Source organism: Paramisgurnus dabryanus, chromosome 3, assembly GCF_030506205.2.
Source record: "Paramisgurnus dabryanus chromosome 3, PD_genome_1.1, whole genome shotgun sequence".
In the NCBI taxonomy this organism is placed as follows: Eukaryota; Metazoa; Chordata; class Actinopteri; order Cypriniformes; family Cobitidae; genus Paramisgurnus; species Paramisgurnus dabryanus.
Window position 1 is genome coordinate 51,721,918 of NC_133339.1, and position 24,630 is coordinate 51,746,547.

At 39.0% G+C, this 24,630-nt stretch overlaps 1 long non-coding RNA gene across 2 annotated transcripts in view; it reads left to right on the forward strand.

The window, feature by feature from the left end:
• LOC135745378 (uncharacterized) overlaps window positions 1-24,630 on the forward strand; it is a 78,226-nt gene continuing 53,596 nt past the window's right edge. For both annotated transcript variants that reach the window (XR_012336414.1, XR_010531212.2), the window contains exons 1-7: window positions 1-116; window positions 715-1,485; window positions 2,919-3,011; window positions 3,910-4,033; window positions 10,200-10,269; window positions 11,096-11,855; window positions 12,274-12,367. This is a non-coding gene — a long non-coding RNA (uncharacterized lncRNA). The remainder of the gene's footprint in view (window positions 117-714; window positions 1,486-2,918; window positions 3,012-3,909; window positions 4,034-10,199; window positions 10,270-11,095; window positions 11,856-12,273; window positions 12,368-24,630) is intronic.

Here is a 24,630-nt window from a genome sequence, read left to right on the forward strand (position 1 = left end):
AGGATTTCTGGAGAGCGTCTGCAAGTTGATGACCACTTGCAACCAAACACCAAAAAGCAGTCAGTTACCATCTTGATTGTAGTTCATTTTTCAAACCACCAGTTGAGATCTCAAAGGTGACCCCAATTTTGCTTACCTCTTTCCCCATGAATGTTCAGAGTGAAATTACTGCATCAGTCTGGATCTGTTCTTGATGCATTTTCTGTCAATTTAGATGGAATCAAGGATCATCCAGGCATGATTCTCTGTTCTGGGTCATGATCAGGTCTCCCTGAATTTGCACATATTGATAAGATTGTTCTTGCTAACACAGAAATTTCATTTGTTTGTCACAAAATTACAGCCTGGTACTGTGAGCACTTGAGATCATACTCAGTTCTCTGCAGGGATGTGACCTCAATGTGTGTAGTTAGGATTTCAGAGCTGAATGATGTGTTCCGATTATCAGCATACGGTGCAAGGAGAACTTATGGTGACTCTAAGACGATATGTTTTCTGCTAAAAAATTATTTATTGTTCCCTATAGGGATGTGCAACAGAAGTTAACCATTAGAGTTATTATCTCAGAGGGAGATATAAGAAAAATTATTATGACACCAAAGCCTGACAGACTTGAAGATTTGATTGAGTGGCTCACATGCACTCTCCCAACAAATTACACCTTTTTCCAATACCAAGATCCTGAATTTAACAATGAACTCTGCAATCTTACAGATCTTTCTGAGCTTCAAGATCAGCCAACCATCAAAATCCAATAAATGAGCTTATACCGGTATCTGCACAAAATGAATGTATTAGTGAAAAAAGCAGCCAGGCACACACAGAGATACTCTATGTATGTTCTCTGGATAGAAGTTGTCAGGGCCAGATCCATTGAGCATTCCAAAATTTTCAGTGGATCTCGAGTATCCACTTTCTTCAAGGCAACCTACTGTATATGAGGGATGAAACAAATCTTAAAGTCTCGAAATAGATGAAACATGATATTCTGGAGAAACTTGCTGAGACCATATATAAGTTTAAAGCAACTCTGACAAAAAATAATTTGAAGCTGTCACCAAAGCCTTGATACAAACCCACCCATGTCTTAAATAGATAGGCTCATGCTCTGGTTGGGAAGGATGGAAAAATAGCTTAAAATTCCAGATGGGATATTAGAGAAACAAAATGCATCAGACTTGAAGTCACTGTCAATGCTGGTAAGCAGGGGAGGAACACTACAATTGGCAACCCTACCAACAAAGACATAAAGAAGCCAAGGAAAGGGGAAATACACCTGAAAATCTAGAAGGAATGGATGACCACAATTTAGAAGGAGTATGAGAAGTCCTTTTCAATGAAATGAAGAAGACAAAGCCAAATGGATCCCTCGTCAAGAAACACATGGACCCATTATTTGCTCTTCACAGAAAAGAAGTTGTTAACGACAAGCCTCACATAAGCCATGTGATTATTCGATGGCCAGCTCTTTTTACAGAAAGTTAGGTACGATTGTTTTACTTTCTTTAAACCTTAGTAATGAATACAAACTGTTTCTCTCTAAATCTACACTGTAAACCCGAATGCTTAAAGTAATAAATTGTATTCAGTATTGTTAACTTAAATCAGTGGTTCTCAACTCCAGTCCTCTGCCCCCGCCTGCAAGAATGTCTTCTTCTTCTTCTTCTTATGATTTTGAATGGCGGATTGCAACCAGCTTTTTGGAGCATTACCGCCACCATCTGGACTGGAGTGTGGATCAAGAGGTCAACCCACACTTACTTAAATCCTTTTAAATAACCCAGTTATCTTCAAGAAAGGAAACAAAAATTGAAAGCAAATGTTCTCTGATCCTCTTTGCAATAAAAGCTGTAAATTTAATGTCATCTGGCTCTCACTAAGTTGTGAGATCAATCTTTGTCTGGCTTGATGGTATTTAGGACAATACATAATTACATGCTCTATGGTCTCTTGACTATTGCAATATTCACACATTCCATCAACATGCTTTTTCATTATAAATAATGTTCCGTTTAATCCTGTATGTCCTAGCCTCATTCTAGACAACACATCTTCTTCTTGCTTATTTCTGCATGTATTCCTGTTCTTCCCCACTTCTCTTTGGAATTTATACAGGTGTCTCCCAGACTGTTCATTATCCCACATAAACTGCCATTTTTCTTTTGTTTTAGCTTTAATTATACTTTTGACTTCAGCTTTACTGTACTCAACATTCACCTCTATATCAGGTAGTTCTGCTGCTTTCTTTGCACACATATCTGCCAGTTCATTACCTCCTACACCTATATGAGCTGGTACCCATATAAATGTAGTACTAATACCAGACTTAATCAGATTGTTCGCTAGTTGCATTATTTCATACACTATGTCCTGTCTTGTCTCAGAGTGAAGAAACTTAAGGCTTTTCAAAGCTGAACTGGAGTCTGAGGCAATCACCGCTTGCTTAGGTCTGTTGCTCTCTACCCACATCAAGGCCAGCCATATTGCTAACAGTTCTGCTGTATATACTGCCAAATCATCACTAATTCTTTTTGCAACTTGAATGTTTCCTGCAAGAATGTTTAAGATGTCTCCATATAAAAAGCACCTGATTCAGTTCATCAGCTTGTTAGTGTGTTAATTAAGGAAACGTTTCAAACATTCTGGAAGGAGTCTAATGAGTGGAATCAGGTGTTTCATATCAGGAGACATCTATTCTAAAACATTCTGGGAGGGGGTCCGAGGACTAGGGTTGAGAACCACTGACTTAAATCATTACAATTAGTTCAAATGAATTAACCTTGTTGAGTATTTAGAACTTTCTGATATTTCTGAGTTTGTAAAAATGAAACTCTTCAAGTTAGATGAATACATGTCGTTTTTTAATTTGCACAAACTGTCTCTTTAAATGTGCTCCTACTTAAACTCCCTCGGTGTAGAGATTTTGCCTCTGACGTCATCCGTGTTCTCGTAAGCTGCTCGCGTTGAGTTCTTCGCCTCAAGATGACAGATCGGTCGCTTCATGCGGTGCTGTAAGTATCCCCTTTAAACTCAATATATCAATTCTAAATGCCATTATGTTTACTTTTCATGTATGTAATTGTGTTTAACAGTTAGTGTGATGTAGATACAATATTTTTAGATGCGTTGCAGGAAAGAAAAGTGCTTATCCTGTTGCTAGCTAGCTGGCTAGCTAGCTACTGTTTAGGCGGATAGATAGCCAGATTGTGTGTTATTATAAAATATCAACTTTTAATTCGAACGTTATTAAATAGCACAAATTATTTATTTGTTGAAACCGTATACAATTACAGTCCATACGAAGACGTAACGTTACAGTTCTGATTTTCTGTGCGAGTAAGCATTTGAATATCCTCAATCCTATTAAAGGCGAATTTCCCTCGCCCCGCACTAAAACTTGTAAGCCAAAGCTTTTATTTCGGTGCCCGCAGTGCTAAATAAAAGCACACGGTCCGTACATTCACTAAACATGGATATAGAACTTCATTTTTATGTGGTACGTGTTTTTGTGACTTCATATCACTACATTATGACGAACAGTAATTATGTTTTATGAATGTTATTCCATTGATGGCCGAAAATATATTAATCATATTTAATAATGATTTAACAATTTCAATGCCCTTTCTGTGTTTGTGTAATGTTGAGATTATGCTTCAATTAAACACTTTTGCACAACGTGTGTGAATCACTTTGTTCTTGCATCTAATTTGCTGTTACTGCTTAAATCATAAACGGGAACAGTTTAAATGTGACCCTCACTTGGCATTTATTGTGTGCTTAGCATAGAATGTAACATTGTTTAATTTGAGCAGCATTTTGCATAGTGTGCACCTGTTTATTTTTAGACCCTGCTTGCTATTACTGTTTGAATCATGCTGTTTAACCGTGTACATGTTTGCTTTTCAGATTTCAAATAAGATGATGGACTGGGAGTGCAGGGTGTGCAAAAAGATTCATCGTTCAAGACTCCACCTCCTCAGACACTATAGACTACAACATAGAGACTGCTCAAAAATAAGTCCACTTCCATGTATGTATCCTGATTGCCCCTGCATGTTTCACACATTCGGTGCATTCAAAAGTCACCTGAGTAGAAGCCATGTAAAGGATGGTAGCTGCAGTAGTACCAATCATAGTCAGACAAGCATTTCATTTAAATGTACTCTGTGCAGATGTGAACAATCTTTTTCTGAAGGTGCACTTTTTAGTCACCTCAGAGCACATCTTAAGAGCCATGAGACTTTTTTGTTGCCCATATAAGAACTGCAGATACACCACCAATGTGTATTCATCATTCAACGCACATAAGAGTAGGGTACACAATGCTGATAGTCTGTCAGATCTCCATGAGAGTGTTGCCTATCCAGAACCTGAGCCCTTCGCCACTACTTCTGATGCAAATGATATTTATGAACTTGCAGGTAATGAGGATAATGAACTTGCAGATACACAAGACAGAGATGATAATGATGCACTGAGAATTCAGCTGAAACATAATGTTGCATCTTTATTTCTGAAGATGCAGGGAAGTCTTCGCTTATCTAACAGTGCTACAAATGAAATCGTTGAACACCTAAATGACATACAGTACACTCATTGTCGCAGCCATTGATAAGAGAAACGGTTAGTGATGTTTTGCAGAAACATCGCTACAATGTCAGTGAAGTTACATTGGATGAATTAGTCAGTGCTGTAATGAATTGTAATGTTCTGTTCAGTGAAACCTCTGAGGGCCTTTTTACACCTGGGGCCGTATTCACAAAAAATTTTAAGGCTAAAAGTAGCTCCTAACTGGCGAATTTAAGAGCAACTCCTAAAAATACTGGGCGTGTCACTCCTAACTTTAGGACTCCTAATTTTTTTCACTAAGAGTAATTCACAAAGCATTTTAGCCCTAAAAGTAGCACCTAAGTCTGGGACAGCTTAAAAGAAGTCGAGAGGACTCCTAACTCACCAAGACCTATTCACAAAGGATCTTAAAATGTCTTAGGTGCTGATCCTCCTTAACATGGACAGTTTCACCAACTCAAAAGCATTGCACATACTTAAAAGCACACTTTAATGTAAGCATATTGTTTATGACATTTGTTTCATAATTCATTACATTCATGGCAAGCAGGAAGTTTTTTAGAATTACATGAAACAATAATGAAATTAAATATTTAATATTATAGGCATACCTGTTGCCATTCTAGTCTGTTTAAAGGCTGCAATCTCAACCCTATACTGCGATTGTAATGCATACCACCGCCTCTCGCAGTCGTCCGGGGTCCGCGACACAAGCGGGAATGCTGCATTGATCTGCAACAAGTCCCCTACCATCAGTAATGCGAGGGTTGATCCGAAATGAGCGGATGACTGAGGTCACCCGCGGATTTTTTGCGGTCCGACTTACGGGCGGGTTAGTTGAAAACATTGGTCGGGTGCCGGTTGTTTTGTACATTGATCCGCGCATCCTTGTCTCGCATGTCTCATGCTTAGTTTTGCTTGATATCTCAGTGCCGAATTTCCCTTTTATTACGTTTCTTTTTTCCAGCACCAACTGGAACAGCAGCAGTAACTGATCCTGCATCCAGTTGGGCTTTCTTTTCCGTTTTGGCGAGTTCATAATCCACCGTCATTTATTTATTACATTAGGATTCTTCAATATGGGCAAAATTTCCTTGCGTTAAGTAATCTATTTAGGCTAATAGGATGTAAATTAATCAAGCAAGTGTTAATGTAATGTCGTTTTTTATTATTAGGCAATTGGCGGTTTTCATTTGGGTATTAGGCTACCTTGATTTAATTTAATTTCATTCACGACTTTTCTTAAATATATGCATTTCGATGGCATTACTATTATTATTTTGTGTAGGACACAGACATATTTCGATATTGTAATTCCATGATTTGGTGCGTCTGTGTTATGTTACACATGACAGCCCTTTCATCTAACAACCAATCACCGTGGTCATTGCGAGGCAGCTCGTGCATGAGAATTGACGTCATCCGTAGCAACAAAGACTCACTCTTAGTTTAGGAGTTATCATTTTTCCTTACTAAAAGTAGGTCTGAAAGGCGTTGTGAATAACTTTTAAGAGAAAACTCCTAGCTAAAATCTTTTAGTGCGATTTAAGAGTACTCTTAGTGGTAAGATAAAATGCTTTGTGAATACGGCCCCTGGTCACTTCATGTGTTTTCTCTGATCGGATAGCTATCTGATTTGTTAAAACTGTTCCATTTACATTTGGCCACATAAATGCGTCTTGGCAAAACGAATATGAATCTGATCTTTTACCCCCGCCCAAAATGCAAATACACTATTTATTACTCCGCCTTAAAAAACTTAAGATGACGTTTACGCAACAATATGCAGCACTTACTGTATGTTGTACTGTATGTTGGGCAGGGGACGCGCGTCTCCTTGCTCGGCATGAGCTGAAGCGCGCAGTACAGCACACAAGGAGAGTGACAGCGCGATGATTTAATGCAGGTCCATGACGGGAAAAGCATTCACAAAACTCTCTCTTAACGTTATATTTCTTTGTTTAATATCATTAGAGTTTGTCATTAGACTCTTTTATTGATTCTAGGAAGCTTTTTTACCCGCTGTCATCACTCCATAAAGCAATAGGCGTGTCACCTTTGTTTGTTTGGCGCTCTTCCAGCTTACTTGCGAGTGACGTGTTTACGTTTGGGAGGAGTAAATCGCGACGTATGTGATTTCATCAACCAGATGCATTTACACTTCTCTGAAATGCGTCCCAGACCACCTCCTGAAGTGGTTTGAGCGATCGGATTTAAATCAGTCTCGAAATCGTTTCAGAGGGCATTTACACCTGGTCTTTTTACGATCAGATAGCTATCCGATCAGAGAAAACGCATGAAGTGACCAGGTGTAAAAAGCCCCTGAGGGTGCTGAGTTGTCCTCATTAAAATGCAGAAATGGATTCATTGAGCACAACTACCCACTTGTAATGCCACTGGAGTATAGACCATTTCAAAAGATGTAAACAACACTGGTCAAGAAACACTTCCTGTTTCAGTTTGTGACTGTTTTTATATTTTATTTTACATATATCATTATCTTTAAGGTGTTTCTTTGACTTTTTGATTCAGTTCTATATGTTCTGTTGGTTGTATTTTATCCAACGTTTATCTAGTGTTAAAAAACTGAAACGGAAGTGCTTCTGGACCAGTGTTGTTTACATCTTTTGAAATGGTCATAGCTTGGCACAATCAGGACATTTCAGTATGTATGTTCCCGTTCTAAGAATGATTCAGTCTTTGTTTCGAAATTCTGACATTCTCACCAAAATTACTACAGAAAAACTAGAATTTGGTCGCTACAGTTCTCACACTGATGGAACTTACTACCAAGCAAATGAGTTACTGGCTGCTGAAGAACTAAGACTGTCACTGCATCTATATATTGATGATTTGGAAATTGCAAATCCTCTAGGGACATCTCGCAAAATTCACAAGCTGTGTGCGGTTTATTGGACCCTAGCCAATTTGCACCCTAAATGTCGATCAGCATTACATTTCATTCAGTTAGCTATGCTTTGTAAAGTAACCAACATTCAGATGTATGGTTACTCTACAGTACTTGCACCACTGTTGCGTGATATCAAAGTTCTTGAAGAGGATGGGGTCTTTATTGACTCACTTGGTCGAAGTATCAGAGGAACAGTGTTTTGTGTTTCAGCAGACAATTTGGCTGCTCATGGACTGGCAGGCTTTGTCGAATCCTTCAGAGCAGGGAATATTTGCAGGTTTTTAGGGATGCACCGATACCACTTTTTTGGAGTACGAGTACTTGCATTTTAATAGTTGCCCTGAGTACTAAAAAAACAATTAAATTTACAGGTAACAGCTTTAGTCATATAATTTAACAAAAAACAAGGGACTAGTTTTCCAGTTTGTTGTAAACTCTGCCTCTTTGGACAACACGAGGCATTAACCCCTTACACGCCACTCAAACATAGACATTTCTCAGACTGTGGTATCGATCCCTGGTATCGGGGACTTTTAACGAGTACTTTAGAAAATGTGGTATCGAGGCCGATACCGGTATCGGTGCATCCCTACAGGTTTTGTATGGCTACAGTTGAGGAACTGCAAGTAAATGCAGTGAGTGATGGTACATTTGTCCAAAGAACTAAAGCTGAACATGACATTCTTGTCCACAGTGTACTGCAGAACGACTCGTTTGCCAGTCACTATGGAGTAAAGGGAGAGTGTGTTTTACATGCATCACTAACACATTTCCATCCCATTACTGGTTTCCCACCAGATATACTTCATGATCTTTTGGAGGGTATAGTGCCAACAGAGTTGTGTCTTTGCATTAAAGGCGCAAAAGAGGATGTTTTTCGCCGACCGAGAATCCAAAAACGGTTACTGAGTTTTTTAAATGAGCGCATGCGTAAGAACAGCCTCCCGCCTTCACAGCTCATTTCTAGGGAACGCCTTCCTAAACTCGTGCACGAACGAGTGTTTGTTTGCCACAGGCATATGCTGTGTCGCGTCAGTGAATTCATTGTTTGAAATGATATGATAATAAACACATAAGACGTTAAAACGTTAGATCAGTCGATGCTAACTTACTCCCATTTCAACTAGCATGTAGCAGACTGGTCACTGCCTTACAACTACAGTACAAGAACAACGTCGAAATACCTGAATAACAGTACAACAATAATTACATTCACAAAGAAATAATAATCACTGTTACCTGTTGAGAAGATTTTTTGCGAACTGCGCGTCTGTCTTGACACCTCTCTGTTCATTCATTGCTCTCCAGCGTTTAAATGTTTCTCCATTAACGACTCTGGTTACATTAAGTTACGTTCTTCTGACAATTTTCTCCTATTCCCAGCGGCTTTAAAAAAGTCTTTCTTTTGCGTCCTACTTCGGGTTTTTTCTCTTCCATGGTGCAAATTCGAGGAGGAAAGCAGGATCGACAATGAAAACAAACCAAAACTTAAGATGGAGTTTCATGGGCTATGCGCATGCGTCGCCTGTGTAAAGTTACTGGACCACGCACGTATCTCACAAGGATCGTAATGGCAGTGATTGACAAGCCAGAGGGCCAATGATGATTGCGATGACCGCAAGAGCAATTGGCTGATGTTTTTAAGTCCTTATCTTGTGCACAGATGACATATATTAATATTATTACTTTCAGTTCACCTAATAAATAGTCTTTTATCATTTAGTAAAGACAGTTTCAAGTAATATTGCAAAAATGTATAAAACAAACATCCTCTTTTCCACCTTTAAAGAGTTGATCCATTGCAAACACTTTACACTGGAATGGCTGAATCAAAAGATTATGTCATTCCCTTATCAGTTCACAGATAAGGTTGATAGACCTAAGTCCTTACCCAAAACATTCATGTCTAAAGGCACCATAGGGGGAAATGGGCATGAAAATGCCACTTTGTTTAGATTGCTTCTTTTACTTATAGGAAATGCAGTGCCAGAGACATGCGCAGTGCTGATGGAGCTAAAGGATTTGGTTGAATTGGCATTATGTCCATTGTTCACAGAGGAAATGATAGACTATCTGCGATGCAAAATTGCTGACCACAGGCAAGCATTGCAAGAAGCTTTTCCTTAGTATAGACTGCGGCTGAAGCATCATTGTCGAACATTACCCTGACTTTAAAAGGTGCTTTGGCCCCTTGGTACACCTATGGACAATGCGGTTTGATGGGAAGCATCGCTTCTTTAAAAGGGTGGTTCATGATGCACAGAACTTTAAAAACATTCTCAAGACAATGGCAGTCAGACATCAGTACATGATTGCTTACAATCTCAGTTCAGACTCCTTCTTCAAACCAAAAATACAAACAAGTGCTGTTAAATCGTTTTCTGTGTCAACCTTACCAGACATTGCCCAAATTAGGATAAAAAAATCAGACAATGAGTGATTCAATTTTCACCACCTCAAAAGTCACAGTTGATGGTACAGATTGTGTAAATGGCATGTTTGTATCAGTGGGAGACTGTGGAGGATTGCCAAAGTTCTGCAAAATATCACAGATCTACTTGGTAAATAATGAGGTTTCTTTCCTCTGTACTGATTATGACTGTTGGTATGTGGAACATCTTCGATGCTACGAACTCACCCCTACAGTATTAGGACATAGTCTGTCTTTCCACTTGCACTCACAGTTAAATGACACATTGACACTGTGTGTGTACAGAGTTGAAGGACGCTTACTGCTGAGTCCAAAGAGGTTCATACCAGTTACACATAATGGACAGAAGTGAAAGGTGGGTTAAATGTGTATTTTATGCTGTGTCTGCTTACAGTAAAATTTCAGAATTACTTTGAAGCTCTGCACTGAAAATGATCCCATGATTTTTTTTTCACCACCAATCCATCTATGTGTATATTACTTTGTTCCTTTAGCCAAATCAATACTAGTTAGTTTAATCTCCTGGTTTCTCCAAGGTTTATAATGGAAGGAAATAGTAAAGAGGCTTAATAAAGGCCTTCTGAAGTAAAGGATTGCATTTATTATGACACATATATTTGTAAAACTTGATCAACAGCAATTTTTTGCTTACGGTTACAGCCGAATGTGCAATTGTGAGAAGTTATGCTGAACTGGTAACCTCTGACCCAGCGTATTATTTATTCATAATCAATTTCTTATATCGATGGTATCTGACTTTTTTATAAAAATACTTTTCAATTAAACATTGGTTATGAATTAGAACTGTACAGTTTCAGCATGCCCTTTTGTGCTTCCATGTTTCTCAGTTCTCAATAGAGTTTATTCTAGAAGTATAAATGTTTAAAGTAAAAATACAGCGCTTTGCTTCAGAAGAATTGTATTAATCCTCCTGAGCAGTGGGGAGTACAGTACGTTTATAATGGATAGATGTACTTTTTTGCACTGAAAATATCCCATTCTCTTCCATGATAAAACTGTGAAGAGTCAGAATGTTATTTAATATAACATGAGACCCTGTTCATCTGAAAGAAACAAGTGTCATATACTTATGGTTGGAGGGCGAGTAAATCATGGTATAATTTTCATTGTGGGGTTAGCTATTCCTTAAAGATTTGTAATGAAATTGCTTTTTTACACAGCACATCTGTAAGCATTGACTCTTGTGCAATGATGCTACGTGTTGTTCAAGCTGATCGTGCAAGGGAAATTAAATTAAAAAACACCCCTGTTTAAAAGAGCCAGGCTCTGACACTGGTTGGAACGGCTGGAAAACAAGCATTAAGTTTAAGATGGGCAACTTGAGAAGCAAAATGAGGAAAATTGGGTGTCTCGAAGTTTCTGTGAATGCTGGGAAAAGAAGCCAAACCCACCCTGAGAATGAACCATCACATTCCAAAATAAAGAAACCAAGGTGTTCTGAGGTTAACTATTTGCCTAACTTTCCTGTGGGGGAGGATGAAGCATCGCTGGAAACAATACGACAAGAAATTGCCTTAGAAGTAGAGAAGAGAGAAATAAACCTTAGTCTCATCCACAAGAAAATGGAGAAAACATTTGCTCTAAGACGGCAGACCATAGTTAACACCAGCCCATCGGTAAAAGATTTTCTGCATCTCTGGCCTGCACTGTGTGTAACATCTGAGGTAAATAATGAATTAGTTGTACTGTATATCTTGCTAAATGTCATGTGATGTGAATTAATTTCACTAAATTCTTTTTTGTATAATTCCGCTGTTTGCGGAGTACCAAGGTGTTACCAATGAGAACCTGCCCCACAATTTCTCCACACGACTGGACCACCACTTGCCTTGTTTAATGACCATTTTTCGACAAAAAGCATCCAAGACTGGCAAGACCGCAGATGCATTAACAAATCTTTTAAGAGTGCATGATGGACAGGTATGTAGTGTCATATTTGGCAAAGAACAAATGTAAATTTGATTAGGGCTGCAGGATGTATCAAATGCGTTTTTTTTTTTTTTTTCGTTTTTATTTCACACGCATTTGACCGTAAAGCCAGTTCCTTGATAAGTAATAAATCGCCATCAGCTGTTTCCAGATGGAGTGGCAGGGAAACATCGCATTCCATAATCGCGGATGAATAGTCTGCGATTATACATGCAATATTTCCCTGCTTTTCAGTGAACTGCAGCTCTGTGTAGTAAATGCCACTCCATCTGAAAGCAGCTGATGGCGATTTATTACTAATCAAGGAACAGGCTGTACTGTCGAGATGCACGTGACAATCGCATGTGATTTTATTGTGCAGCCCTACATTTGATTTTCCTTGTGATTTTCACAAATTTAATCTTCACAGGAACAGCATGATGTGAACGCGACGAACTACTGTTATTAGAGCTATTCCCATCTTGCTGCTTGACAATGACTTGGAGTTCTTCAGGACCTCCCTGGTAAGTCTTCATACATTTTTCCACAATGAGTCATGTTGCATTTGACAATAGGGGGTTAAGTGCTTAAAGCTAGTGATGCACCGATGTATCGGCCGCCGATATTTATCGGCCGATTTTTGATTCATTTGAAACCATCGGCATATCGGCAATAGCACGAGAAAGGCCGATACCGATTGTTTATTAATTAACTGCATAAAGAAATCCATTATATGTAAAAAAATAAGTTAATGTTGTTAATAAAATAAATGCTGAATAGCAAAAACCACCTTTGAAGGTTGTCATGTTGTCTTATTATATTTGTTTTAGCTTAATTTGTGCCTCTCTTATGTTGGTCAGTTGAATGTTAATTAGATCCAATCCGTGTTCAGGTAAAAATAATTTGATGCAGAAATAAACTAGCTAATAGACCAACTGTATAGTATTGTATACAAGTGTTTAATATCGGCATCGGTATCGGCCAGAAGCTGTCTGTTTAAATCTGTATCGGTATCGGCCCAAAAAAATCCTATCGGTGCATCCCTACTTAAAGCAACACCAAAGAGTTTTTTTACCTTAAAATAACGTTTCCAAAAAAGTTTCATTGGTTCATCCACTCAAAACAGGGTGAATGGCACTTTCACATTCGCTTTGCAGCCCTCTATCGGCCAAAACCACACTAAAGAAGTTTCCAACCGTCGGGTAGTGGTCCTGTTGTTTGAGTGAAAACTACAAAAACTTGCTTTACGGCAGACCTACAATCCAATCAGAGCCAGCTATGCTGCAGTATTTACGACAGTGCTAATGAACAATTACGCTTCTAACCTGTAGGGGGAGCAAAGAGCAATAAGTCTTTAGTTTTGCTTTAAAGGAATAGGCTATCCATTTTCCATATTAAACTATGGTATTACCGTAACTAAGAAGAGTTTATACATACCAATATCATCTTAGTGTGTGCACGTAAGTGCTGGGGCGCGCTGCGACACTTCGATAGCATTTAGCTTAGCCCCATTCATTCAATGGTACCAAACGGAGATAAAGTTAGAAGGGACCAAACACATCAACGTTTTTCCTATTTAAGACGAGTAGTTATACGAGCAAGTATGGTGGTACAAAATAAAACGTAGTGCTTTTCTAAGCGGATTTAAAAGAGGAACTATATTTTATGGCGGAATAGCACTTTTGGAAGTACTTCGACTCGCCTGAAAAATCTGCTCCCCTTCTCCCTGTCATAATGGGATAGGGAGGGTGTTACTGCGCGGAGTCGAAGTACTCCCAAAAGTGCTATTCCGCCATACAATATAGTGACCCTTTTAAATCCGCTTAGAAAAGCGCTACGCTTTATTTTGTGCCACCATACTTGCTCGTATAACTACTCGTCTTAAATAGGAAAAACGTTGATGTGTTTGGTCACTTCTAACTTTATCTCTGTTTGGTACCATTGAATGAATGGGGCTAAGCTAAATGCTATGGAGGTGTCCCAGCACTTACGTGCACGCACTAAGATGATAGAGGTATGTATCAACTCTTCTTAGTTAAGGTAATAAATAACATAGTCCATTATGGAAAATGGATAGACTATTCCTTTAATCTGTTATTTAAATATTTGTAAATGAGGACCGATTATGAGACGTTAGAAGGCACAAAGAGCTGCTTCACCTGCAGCCTGGCAAGTAAATAAATGCCTTGCTTTAAACAAATACATATATTTTTAAATGTTTTTAAATGCTATCTTACGGATTTATTGTACATGATGACACTGTACCTGTGGATATGGTAAGATGAGAAACATTTTATGGAATGCTTTGTAAAAAATCCCATATGGCGCTGTTCTAGTTCTGAAACGCGTTGGCTCTCTGCACGTTTGTAAATCCTTTATCTCTTGTTTATATTTTTAGAGTACAAACCTTTTCTTGCATATTTGCTAATTATTTTGAGATTACAATGATTATGTAGGATATCAACTAGGGATGTCGAATTATGCATTTTCCCATATTCGATGATCATTTACAATCAATCGAATAATCGTTAACAGTAATAGTGCAATAAGCCATTACAGCAGTGGCATATAGCCAATGACATAAAAGTGTGCGTAAAAACGCCAGCGTCCTCACGCAAATTAAAAGATTTTATTTTGTCTAAATAATATGCTAGTGGGATTGTAAAATGAGTCAATGTAGTTGGTGTTTTGATAAAAATCATCAATTTAATCTCGTAACGAAGTATAATGACTAATAGACACAGTAAACTCCTCCTCATAACGGGCACTCCGCACAGTCGCATGCATCCATGACAAAATAAGTTTCATTATCATCAAGTGTTATTTTTCTAGTTGTTCACCTCGCTTTCTGAGTCGTCGATACACCGCTTGTTGTAATTATATCCAAGAAGCAAACAAAAGGGCACTTTTCCCGTCGTTACCTCAGCTTTAGACCTGTGGCGTACTTTCAGCAAAGATGCTTATGTTATGAAGACTTCAACCTTCCATTAGAAAACCCGCAACAGTGTTTAGCGTGTAGCGCCTCAGCCAGTCATGATGATGATGATCAATGATATATGTTGCGGGCGTTCAGAGTGTAACGACAGAGTTACAGTTTACATTTAACAGTTTCTTGCCAGAATTTAAGTTTTTCATTTTAATCTGTTTATTAAAAATGACTTCTGGACGCCTTCCCTGTGTAAAGCAGCGTTGCTATGCTAATCTTGCAGGCTTCCCTGAAGAGGGTCTTTGCTTTCAGTATCCTAACTGTGTTTAGATTTTCGGCATCGGACCCTCTCAGATCCACTGCGGATGCCATGTCGTTGCGTTAGCAGTCAGCCTCGTCTCGAATGAGGACAAAAAGCCCAAGTGTGTGTTTGGCATCGAGCATCGTTGTGATCATGGCTAGCTTAACTTCTTTGCGCTTGGTTAGTTTTTTCACCAGCTGTGTATGTGCTTTGCGCAGGCGCCGGACACACGTGCTTGCTTTTTCGACAATCGTTAAGTTTTATTGATTTAATACTTATCGACAATTAATCGAAGATCGATTAATTGTTAACATCCCTAATATCAACACATTTACAGCAATTTAAAGCCTGCTATTTGTACTTCTATGACTGAAAGAAAAAGGCTTTTAAAGGTTTTAATTTTTTAAATAAAAATGAAAACAACACATTTTTAACATTATTCTTAAACTGGAAGTATGCAGAAGTATAGCTATCACACAGTCATTTTGAAAACGGCCCTGACAAAGCACATCTTACTAAATAACTATTAACGTAAAGCTTATGACAAAGCATACAAGGTATCATTGAGATCAGGCAATACTCAAATCCTTATTGTGGTTATTAGGTGCAATTTTCCATTATGTCCACTAGATGGCAGAAGAGGATGAATCACTGACTGACACTTGCACTCAAATAAAACACACAAGAAGATAATTCTTTAACCCTCTGGGGTCTAAGGGGTTTTTAGGGATTTGGGGAAGTTTTGACATGAACTGACATTTGTGCTTTTTTCAGTTGCTTAAAAACATTAATGGCAAAAGTCTCATAACACTGTGTTCATCACAAACTGGGCTACAATATCATATAATCAACATGTATGTACATGTTTGTATTTTTGAGAGAAAAAGCTTTTGAAAAAGCAAAATTTTTAAGTCCCTGATATAACTCAACAAAACTCATTCTAAACATGTTTTCCCAAGACTTTCCAAACAGGATCTAGTAGTCTAGAGTTTTTTCTTCAAAATGATGTGAAAATCATTCGGCCTACTCATTCACATAAAACAATATTATATTGATTTACAATTTCTAAGACACTTTTGCTTGGGAAAGGCTGTATGCGTGGAGGCGGGAAAGCTCCTGAATAATCAGTGATTGACAGCTGAGAGACAAAAGAGTTGAATAATGAGCCACATAATGAGCCTTGTGGGGATGTTCAACAGGAATGTAACTTTTTCTCTGTAGTAAACCATGATAAGGTTTACTTTTCAATATTATATATATATATATATATATATATATATATATATATATATATATATATATATATATATATATATATATATATATATATATATATATATATATATATATATATATATATATATATATATATATATATATATCCCTATTGCAATATTTTCTATTAATTTCACAAGTATAAGTTACCTTTTAAAACCATAGTAGCCTAATCATGGTAAAGGTACTGTTTGGCCATCGTAAAGTGAACACGGGGTTTGTGTTTGGTTGGCCAGCGAGAGGTTTACTTTTGTGCAGTAAAAAGCTCAAAAGAACAAATGCCTATCGTTGTCTGGACTCTTATTTGTGTTTTTGTAATCATTATAGTAGAAACAAGGGACACGCATGATAAACTTATCAATGTTTGTTTACAGCCGCCGCCATTACCTCACGTGTTGATCATGAATGCAGTAAACGTGTGCACATGCGAGTGATCCTGTGTTTAATAAACTTGCTGTGCGGAGATATGCGCTTAGACGCAACTAAATAAGGATTGTACTGTTTGCAATCGCGTATTTTATAAGAATACCAAAAAGCGCGTTGAGTTTCCTGACTCGCGTGTTTGTGTATGTGCGTTCCCGTCGCGTCAACTGTTTGACGAAAGCCAAAGAAAACACTCGCGTCTGGAGATACTGACACACAAACGCAAATAAGGATTTAGATGTCATGTTTGGTGCAATTGGATGGAACAACAAGGAATGGAGAGACTGGATTGTGGATTGCGTATCCATTGACTGCAGGACCCAGCTAACACAAATACGTAACTGTTACGTAACGTCTGCGTAATATGATGACCAAACTTACGTCGTGGCGGCGAACCAAGTTACGTCGTGGCGACCGGAGAAGTGAAATTCCTGGATTCGTCGCCTGCACGTAACTTCGCAACGTAATCTGCCTGTCGTGGGCACGTCGTGACAACGTAATGGATTGAAAGTTTTATGTTGGTAACCAGTTAGTAATTTAAATATTTTATTTAATATTCTTTGGGCGGACATCTGCAGTAGGCTACAACTAATTTAACTTGTCCTTATTTGCCCATAACTAAAAGACTTACCATAACATATGAATGACAGACTCTGAGATGGAATACTTCATTTTATTGAACATGAACATTACAAACATTTAAATAAACATATGTTAAAATAAACCATATAATTTAAAATGTCATTTCTGAATTGTGCAGGCGTAGTTTTGTCAGACGGAGAAAGTGAGAGAGTGTCCTCTTCATGTTCCGGTTGCCAGGGTAACGCTGCTCTAACCTTCACCAGTCCAAAACACCAAACATGTCCCACAAAACTTTAAAATAAAGACAATAAAACAAATAAAGGTTAAATAACATCTACACATTTTCATAAATATCGTTTTATCTGTTGAATTTGTGAAGTAGTGTCTTACCTGAAAAAACGAAATTTCCTGTCAGATGAACATCCTGTCAGTGCAGCATAAAACGCGGTTTATACTGTCGGGCAAGATTCTGTGAGCCTTAAGTATGTTAAAATGTTGTTTATAACTCTTAAGCAACTAAAATAAGTTCTTGTGAAATTTAAACAGGTCTCAGTTCAGAGAAACAACCGGTCCTGACTCCTGTCACGCCGTTCTGCTGTGCACGCTCGGTCGCGCGTTCTGGTCAAGTTCAGCTGGGCGGGAGGCGCGTGCTGTTTCATGTTTCCCATGTAAATGGCAATTCGTGGGTATTTAATCTATTGACTTATTTAAGGGAAACTTTGAGATTGAAAAGTTTTAATAAGCTAACCTTAATAGAAAAGGAAATGTTTATATAATTGTAAAGGTAATGAAATTACCTCCCTGGGACGTAACAGTTACGTTGCCAGCTGGAAAGTCATGAAATTACCAAAATAGTACGAATTTATTACGTAACTGGGACGTACTTGGTTATCTTGCGACGTAAGGAGTCCGTACTGGCGACGTGGTGATTTGGTTTTGTAATGATAATGAAATTACCTCCCTAGGACGTAACAGTTACGTTGCCAGCTGGTAAGTCATGAAATTACCAAAAATGACCAATAAATTACGTAACTAGTACGTCGTGTGTTAGCTGGGGAGGCACGAGTCATGCATATGGATGTTTCTGCTCGTTCACTTCAATGGCGCGGGGGTGTGGCGATCTGATCTCCTTACAGATAATGAGGTAACTGGAGAAATACGGTACTTCTACTTTTCATACAGTTTACACCGAATGACAATATCTGTTTTCAATATCACTTACATCATTTAAAAGGAGACATTCCAAGCATTATGTAGACATTTATCTTTTGTTTCTACGACAAGTATTCGTTAAGTTACAGTTTATTTTTCTGACGTGTTTCTGAAAGGACTTCACTGAGGGAGAGAGAACAAAACGCGCATCATGTTTATTTTCTTAATTTTGCGAAAAGCACAACATTCTGTTTTTATTGGGAGTGGACAGAAAAAAACTAGACAATTTAACTTTTTAAATGATGTATAAATCATATCTGTATGTCAAAAATCAGCAGAGTAATTTAAGTCTCTATGCGGAGTGATTGAAAAATAAAGAGTTTGCGGCGCCCGCGCCGCCGTCGACCCCAGAGTGTTAACTAACTCTACTATTAATAGAACTCTATTCACATTTATGATTTTACTGTTATAATTTTAAAATCACATTTAGTGAAAGACTACCACTTCAATTTTTCTGAGTTGTCAGTTTTAACACTCATGTCACTTCATGATAGCTGTGAAACGTGAACATAATTTTGAAGGCACCAAATGAGTGTGTAAGGATGTCAATATTAACTCTTATTATTTAACAGTGTTGTTTCTCCTTTCTCGTGTAAACGTGTGTGTGTGTATCTGGTAGCTTGTTTTTAATCATGTACTTAGTACAATGTAGAATATCTATATGGCTATGTCCTTAAACATCTTGTGATCCCAAATAGCTTGAACCCCGGTAATCGCTGCTTGCAGCTATATTTAGGGTTTCGAGCACGAAGTGCTGAAAACCTATTGTATTTGTCTGTTTTATTATTATTAGGGGATCAAGCCCATATAAGGGGGAAAAAAAACGTTCCAGATGGGATATCTTCACTTTACAGTGTCTTGGAGACCAGGGGGTGGACTCATTTTACTCGGGCATCCAATCAGTCTATCAGGATAGTTCCAGAGCTATTAAGCCACGCCCCTAGCAACCATTTTGGGCACCCTAGCAACATCTCCCATAGACTGCCATTATAAAATGCCCAGATGGATATCTTTGCAGCACAGTGTCATAGAGACATGGGGGTTGACCACTGATCTATATAAATGACTGGATTGCGCATAGAACGCTTGACGTAACTGCGTGAGGTGAAACCAGCGCAGAGTTCGAGCCGCCATCTTGGTATACCCAACCGGCAGAGAGCGTCATTGACTTCCATTCAAAATCATGATTAAAATGTACCCCCTTTACAGCGTATCAGTTACACAAGGTTAATTTTTAGGATATGTGTACGTTAATTATTTGTTAATTCTGGTGTTATTTGCAATGTTTATGTTTTAATCGGGCAGGATAATGGATTTATAAAAAACCGTTAAGGTGAGTGTGTCTGTTGCATTTGTTAATGACACGGGTATAAATAAAGTTTTGTTTGACATTCAGCTACACTGTGACGGTCAGCGTTATTTCTCTAAATAAGTTTAGGTAACTTGTAAGTTTAGATAACATAATTACAAAACTAGCAAATTATTGCATGCACATACGGTACAAAGCATGATTATTAATTTAGATTTCAGAATAAGCACGTTTATTGTCATTAATACTAAATATGCTGCGGTCTGTCTGCTGATCTGATACTGTAATAAAGATGAATGTATAATAACTGATTAAAGCGCAAAATGTACAAATTTCTGTAAATAATTATTTACATGCTAAGGACGTTTGTGTTGTAATAATGTACAGGGTAACTTCACATATAAAAACGAAGACGAGTAAAGTGATGTTTTATCATTAAAATCTGATAACGTCCATTGATTTAATAGAACGTTTGGGTATACCAACATGGCGGCGCGGTGGCTTCACAAGTGTGACGTCATGCGCAATTCAGTCATTTATATAGATCAGTGGGGTTGACTCATTTTACTTAGTCATCCAATCAGTCTCTCAGGATCCTTACATGGGTATTAAGCCAGGCCCCTAGCAACCACTTTTGAGCACCCTAGCAACATAAAATTCAGACAGTTATATCTCTGCATCAGAACAATCTAACAATCTAATTGCTAACCGCAATCCTGTATTGTACAGTGCTACTGAGAAGCCAACAACAGAGAATATTTTGCAACCCCAACAACCGTGATGTTTACATTTTAAGCGTTATATTTTTTAGCTTTAAAAGCCTAGCGTCCGCACCGCGGATGAATGTTCTGTTTAACTTTACCTGAACTTGACTTTTACCCGCATGCTTTAAATCAACAACAAAATCCGTGTGAAACATGACCGACTCCACTGTTTTATTCTGCCTTAATAACGGGCTTATGGCTCTGCCTGAACTTATGTTTATTCTATTTTAACCATAAACTGTTGTTAGTTATGTTTCCTGGTAATAATATGATTTAATTAAAAGCGCTAACAATTTCCTGTTCATAGTGCGTAAGAAGTAATACAGTTAGCAGTGTTAAAATTATTTTGTATATCGATTTATTAAGATACTTTTAAGCGTAGCATTGCTCCACAAATATGAATTTATGCGTCTCTCACCTGTGCTCCATGACCTAACGTCCTTTATTTTTAACAGCTGTCAGTGAGAGGAGATGATAGTGGGCGGGGTTTTGTGTGACGTTGACCTGTAAATGCAGATACGATGGCTGGATTGCGTTTACATTACAATAAGATCCGATCACAAAGCGTCCTCGACTACCTCTGCATCAGGACACACAGATCGGATAACATTCCGATCACAGACGCGTTTACACTTGTCTTTTCAATGTGTATGTGGACAACATCCGGATACAGGTTGCATGTTAATGCCAAGTGTAAACGCAGCCATTGAGACATGGGGATGGGCTCATTTTACTCAGGCATCCAATCAGTCTCTCAGGATCCTTAAAGACTTACTAAGCCACGCCCCTAGCAACCACTTTTGAGCACCCTAGCAACATAAAATTCAAACAGTTATATCTCCGCATCAGAACATCATAGAGACACGGGGGTTGGACCGTTTTACTTGTGACTCGGAGTGTAATCACTGGGCACATCAATGGCCACTCCCAAGCCACGCCCCTAGCAACCAAATACAGTACCCTAGCAACAGCGTAAACAAAGCCTTATATCTCCGCATCAGAATATCGTAGAGACACGGGGGTTGGACCGTTTAACTCGTGACTCGGAGGGTAATCACCAGTGGATGCCAATTTTTTCCCTAGCACCCAAATACAGTACTCTAGCAACAGCGTAAACAAAGCCTTTTATCTCCGCATCAGAACATCATAGAGACACAGGAGTTGGATTGTTTTACTTTTGGCTTGGAGTATAATCACATATGATCCCCAGAAATTTGCCACGGCAAGCAGCACTTCACATTTTCTTCAGGAAATGTACCTATCTAGTTAGTGGTGCTTGCATTTATGCAAGGCATCACTATTATTATCTTGCATACTTATTCTTATTCTTTTTCTGGACACTTTTTTGGCGCGTAACTCGTCCCGCACGGTTTGCCGTAGACACACGAATGAGGGCTCAAATCGACCGGATTATTGAGGAGAGGTGTGCTATGACTTTTATAAGAGATCGGGTGCAGGATTTCCGAAAGGGGGGCAAAAAACCATCCGAAAAATCCTATTGACTTAACATTGGGCCGAACTTTGATGGGTCATAGCTCCGCTCGAGGATTTTGTAGAAACATGCGGGTTACAAAATTTGAAGAGCGTGGTAGGCTCTGTAAGAACATACATCACATTGTGGTGTACACTGTACCCCTGGGGTGTAGGAGGCTCCCAAATGTGCCCCATTGACTTATAATGGGACATGGAACACGCCCATATAAGGGAATAAAACCATTCCAGATGGGATATCTTTGCTTTACAGTGTCGTAGAGATAAGTGGGTGGGCTCATTTCACTCGGGCATCCAATCAGTCTCTCAGGATCATCCCAGAGCTATTAAGCCACGCCCCTAGCAACAATTTTGGGCACCCTAGCAACATCTCCCATAGACTGCCATTATAAAATGCCCAGATGGATATCTTTGCACCACAGTGTAATAGAGACATGGGGGTGGACTAATTTTACTCAGGCATCCAATCAGTCTCTCAGGATACTTACATAGGTATTAAGCCACGCCCCTAGCAACCACTTTTGCGCACCCTAGCAACATATAACTGTTTGAATTTTATCTCGGCATCCGAACATTGTAGAGACACGGGGGTTGGACCGTTTGACTCGTGACTCTGAGTGTAATCATTATGGGATGCCAATTTTTCCCTAGCAACCAAATACAGTACCCTAGCAACAGAGTAAACAAAGCCTTATATCTCCGCATCAGAACATCGTAGAGACACGGGGGTTGGACCGTTTGACTCGTGACTCGGAGGGTAATCACTAGTGGATGCCATTTTTTTTCCCTAGCAACCAAATACAGTACCCTAGCAACAGAGTAAACAAAGCCTTATATCTCCGCATCAGAACATCGTAGAGACACGGGGGTTGGACCGTTTGACTCGTGACTCGGAGTGTAATCACTGGCCACATCATTGACTACTCCCAAGCCACGCCCCTAGAAACCAAATATGAGTACCCTAGCAACGGAATAAACAAAGCTTTATATCTACGCATCAGAACATCGTAGAGACATGGGGGTTGGACCGTTTGACTCGTGACTCGGAGGGTAATGACCAGTGGATGCCAAATTTTCTCCATAGCAACCAAATACAGTACCCTAGCAACCGAATAAACAAAGCCTTATATCTCCGCATCAGAACATCGTAAAGACATGGCGGTTGGATCGTTTTACTTGTGGCTTAGAGTATAATCATATATTGCCCCTCCCCCCGAAATTTGCCACGGCAAGCACCACTTCACATTTTCTTCAGGAAATGTACCCATCTAGTTATTATTATTTTTATATCTGGACAAAATTTCGGCGCGTAACTCGTCCCGCACGGTTTGTCATAGACCCATGAGAGCGGGCTCAAATCGACCGGTTTATTGAGGAGAGGTGTGCTATGACTTTTATAAGTGATCGGGTGCAGGATTTCCGAAAGGGGGGGCGAAAAATCACCCAAAAAATCCCATTGACTTAACATTGCGCCGAACTTTGACGGGTCATAGCTCCGCTCGAGGATTTTGTAGAAACGTGTGGGTTACATTATTTGAAGAGGGTGGTAGACTCTGTAAGAACATACGTCACATTGGGGTATAAATTGTACCCCTGGGGTGTAAGAGGGGCCCGAAATTTCCCATTGACTTATAACTGGGCAGGAAACACGCCCATATAAGGGAATAAAACATTTCCAGATGGGATATCTTCACATTACAGCGTCGTAGGGACAAGGGGGTGGGCTCATTTTACTCAGGCATCCAATCAATCTCTCAGGATCATTTCAGAGTAATTAAGCCACGCCCCTAGCAACCATTTTTGGCACCCTAGCAACATCTCCCATAGACTTCCATTATAAAATGCCCAGATGGATATCTTTGCAGTGCAGTGTCATAGAGACATGGGGGTGGGCTCATTTTACTCAGGCATCCAATCAGTCTCTCAGGATCCTGACAGAGGGATTAAGCCACACCCCTAGCAACCACTTTTGAGCACCCTAGCAACATAAAATTCAAACAGTTATATCTCGACATCAGAACATCGTAGAGACACGGGGGTTGGACCGTTTTACTTGTGACTCGGAGTGTAATCACTTTTGGATAACAATTTTTTTCCCTAGCAACCAAATACAGTACCCTAGCAAGAGAAATAAACAAAGCCATATATCTCCGCATCAGAACATCGTAAAGACCAGGGGTTTGGACCGTTTGACTCGTGACTCGGAGTGTAATCACTTTTGGATGCAATTTTTTTCCCTAGCAACCAAATACAGTACCCTAGCAACAGAGTAAACAAAGCTTTGTATCTCCGCATCAGAACATCGTAGAGACATGGGGGTTGGACCATTTGACTCGTGACTCGGAGGGTAATCACTAGTGGATGCCAATTTTCTCCCTAGCAACCAAATACAGTACCATAGCAACCAAATAAACAAAGCCTTATTTCTCCGCATTAGAACATCGTAGAGACACGGGTGTTGGATCGTTTTACTTTTGGCTTGGAGTATAATCCTATATTGTTCC